We start from the raw sequence: 4,153 nt of genomic DNA on the forward strand, positions 1-4,153 counted from the left end.
ATGCAGAATAATTCTTCGATGAAAGGCAGTTTGTATGACTCATTAACTCCTGTGCATCTATTGGCTGCTGGTTGCATCATTTCTGGGAGTGGTGCTGTGGCCCTAAAGTGAGTGTGCTACCTCTGAGCTATCCTGACAACCATGGTCTCCATGATGAAAGATCTCCGTGATTAATGATTGATACAGTATATAGCATCTGGTGGCCCTGCTTGATTTTCATATGTAAATGACCCTTCTGCTTTTCAAGAATAACCCTTTGGTGCACTTGACTAATAATCCTACTTTGTGCAGGACACTCTGACCTGGAAGTGCAGGGTTTTTCAAAATTATTCGTACTATTTGGATTGTCTCCATTTAATATTATTTTTCTTATCCTTTAACGGCCACAATTATTCCCACGTTCTCGTGGAGTTGGCCGAGGGAAGCTTGGCCCAAGTCTTTCACGAGTCGGCTGGCCAGGCCTGACGTTCGACTAACCGACTTACCTACTCTTCGCGAACTTCCCTCTATTATTAATTATTTGTCAGGTTATGGTCTAGGAAGTTGAAATATTGTCCACACCAAGTTTCTTTAGATGTCATAAACAGCACAAGAACTAAGTGAAATGGTAGACTATTGTACCTTGAGACAGAGTCTGTCATCAAGACGTGCCACTCCTTTTCGAGTTTGCGACTTTATCACAAACTTTTCAAAGTGAGAGACCCACCCAGCAAGAAATGTAATCTTCACAATGTCAATAAGTTCCAAAAATAAAGCACTCTTCACAATCTTAACGAGAAAGCATCTCAAAATGCAAAACCCGTTCACGTTTTTTTGTATTCAGATTTCTTCTTCTTCCTTACGCTCAAAATAACAAAAACCGTTGAAACAAGAAAGAGCAATCAGATTGCAGACCCTTGCCAGGACGTGTTTTAGAGGTTTTTAAGGCTTTTGTGTTAAAAAAAAAATGGCTGCAGAACCACGTGACCGATGACATCTTTTTTTTTTCTCCACCAATTCATCCCCAGATGATGCTCAATAAATTTCATCTTGATCGGATGAAGTTTTATACTTGTCGAATTATGACGTCATAATGGAGGCACCTATGATGTCATTATTAACATATTTTATTCCCCATGGAGAGTTCTTTACAATGAGCCATGTCTCAATTTTTACTATGTAGCGCTTTCGGAAAAATAGAGGTGCAATGTGTTTCGGTTTTCCAAGATGGCACCCATACCATGTGACTTATGACGTCATAATTATCATGAAAATAATTATACAGGTGGAGGTGCACCTATGGTGAAAATTTCCTGTCAATCAGACCAACGGTTGCAGATAAAATCATATTTATTCTGTGCGGACAAACAGATGGACTCAAATGCAATACCCTCCTCTGGCGAGGGTAAAAATACAAAATGAAAAGTCATAATTTTATGCAGCCTTGACCTTTGAGCTTTAGATCTAAAAATAATCAGCTTCTAGCTTTTTATTGGTGAACGAATTAAGTGACCCAATATGGAAATTCTTAAAATTGCAGGTCAATCGGATGAAAATTGATGATTTTAGAAATTTGACCTCAAGATAACCTTTGACCTCAAAATCAATAGGCATCTCAGTTGTGATGACCTCCACAACTTGGTGAACTTTCCTGACGATCGGTTTAGAAATGTGACCTGAAGGCGATTGACAGACAGACAGACAGACAGACATGGGTGAAAACATAACCTCGGTGACGGAGGTCCAAATAAGCTTGGAAAGTGCTCACCAAGTGGTTTAAGCACTCCAACGAAACGGTTGTTAAGCAAAGGCTTGCCTGGCAAGCGATAGCAAGCTCACAGGGGTATGTTCAGTCACCAAGCAGCTTTCTAGTGCTTGCCAAGCGTGCGGTTCCTTATCAACGGTTTCAAATGGAGTACTTGCTTGGGTGCTTAAGCCACGTGGCAAGCGATCGACAAAAAAACTTGGTAACTGAACACCCCCTGGTAACTGAACACTCACCCCCCCCCCCCCCCCCCTGGTAACTAAACACCCCCCCCCCCTGGTAACTGAACACCCACCCTCCCTCCCCCCCCACCCGCCCCCCCTGGTAACTGCACACCCCCTGGCAATGGAACACACCCTCCGTAATTGAACACCCTCCATGGTAATGGAACACACCTCCTGGTAACTGAACTCGCCCTGGTAATGGAACACACCCCTGGTAAATGAACATACCCTGGTAATGGAACACACCCCTGGTAAATGAACATACCCTGGTAATGGAACACACCCCTGGTAAATGAACTTACCCTGGTAATGGAACACACCCCTGGAATGAACATACCCTGGAAATGCAACACACCCCCTGGTAAATGAACATACCCTGGTAATGGAACACACCCCTGGTAAATGAACATACCCTGGTAATGGAACACACCCCTGGTAAATGAACATACCCTGGTAAATGAACATACCCTGGTAATGGAACACACCCCTGGTAAATGAACATACCCTGGTAATGGAACACACCCCTGGTGATGGAATACACCCCTGGTAAATGAACACACCCTGGTAATGGAACACACCCATGGTAACTGAACATACCCTGGTAATGGAACACACCCCTGGTAACTGAACATACCCTGGTAATGGAACACACCCCTGGTAAATGAACACACCCTGGTAATGGAACACACCCTGGTAATGGAACACACCCCTGGTAATGGAACACACCCTGGTAATGGAACACACCCCTGGTAATTGAACACACCCTGATAATGGAAAACACCCCTGGTAAATGAACACACTCCTGGTAAATGAATACACCCTGGTAATGGAACACACTCCCTGGTAATGGAACACACTCCCTGGTAATGGAACACACCCTGGTAATGGAACACACCCCTGGTAAATGAACATACCCTGGTAACGGAACACACCCCTGGTTAATTAACACACCCTGGTAATTGAACACACCCTGATAATGGAAAACACCCCTGGCAAATGAACACACCCTGGTAATGGAACACACCCCTGGTAGATGAACACACCCTGGTAATGGAACACACCCCTGGTAAATGAACACACCCTGGTAATGGAACACACCCCTGGTAAATGAACACACCCTGATAATGAAAACACCCCTGGTAATGGAACACACACCCTGGTAATGGAACACACACCCTGATAATGGAACACACACCCTGTAAATGGAAAACACCCTGATATAATGGAAAACACCCCTGATAATGGAACACACACCCTGATAATGGAACACACACCCTGATAATGGAAAACACACCCTGATAATGGAAAACACACCCTGATAATGGAACACACACCCTGATAATGGAACACACACCCTGATAATGGAACACACACCCTGATAATGGAAAACACCCCTGATAATGGAACACATACCCTGATAATGGAAAACACCCCTAATAAATGAACACACACTGGTAATGGAACACACCCTGGTAAATGAACACACACTGGTAATGGAACACACCCTGGTAAATGAACATACCCTGGTTATGGAACACAACGCGGAGCCGCAGGTCTACCAAACTGCAGATTCATGTTCCGGTTCACGTTCCGATTCGAGTTTAAAAGAAAACTTTATTTTGAAATGAAGTTCTTGATCCTCGATCATAAACTGACGTTTGTCAACAGAAATGAACCATGTGCTCGTTTACACCGTGCGGCTCGCGTACGCGGGGTAATAATAGTGACGGGTTGAGAGAAAAGATCTCAGGGAATCAATAAATACTGTTTCCGCCCGGTTTCGAACCGGGGACCTTTCGCGTGTTAGGCGAATGTGATAACCACTACACTACAGAAACTGTTCGTGATGAACAACGAAGCAGCTCCATATATGAATCTGGTGTTGAGATGAACTCGTGTTGTCTTCCATTCCTCAAATTAAAATCATGCCCAACTGTCCGTGACGTCATTTACTAATAGATTTTTTGGAATCCGCATTTTATTTTATTTTGTACACAAATAAATTCCATTTTAGGTTGTTCCCTTGTATAATATTAATTGAGTTTTGAATCGCGTGGAAATATAAAGTTCTCGCAAGGGTATTGTCGTGTCCGTAGTGTCATTAAACAGCAACAGGAACGACAATCAAGAGGCTGTGGCGGGCACAAGGATCAATAATTCCGCGCACCAGTGGGTGGCGCGAGCG

At 43.7% G+C, this 4,153-nt stretch overlaps 1 non-coding gene across 1 annotated transcript; it reads right to left on the reverse strand.

The window, feature by feature from the left end:
- Positions 1 to 3,733: 3,733 nt before the first annotated feature.
- Positions 3,734 to 3,806, reverse strand: TRNAV-AAC (transfer RNA valine (anticodon AAC)). Its single transcript has one exon. It is a non-coding gene; the product is annotated as a tRNA-Val (tRNA).
- Positions 3,807 to 4,153: the final 347 nt, after the last annotated feature.

This window comes from Myxine glutinosa, chromosome 1, assembly GCF_964187855.1.
Source record: "Myxine glutinosa chromosome 1, kmMyxGlut1.1, whole genome shotgun sequence".
Taxonomy (NCBI): Eukaryota; Metazoa; Chordata; class Myxini; order Myxiniformes; family Myxinidae; genus Myxine; species Myxine glutinosa.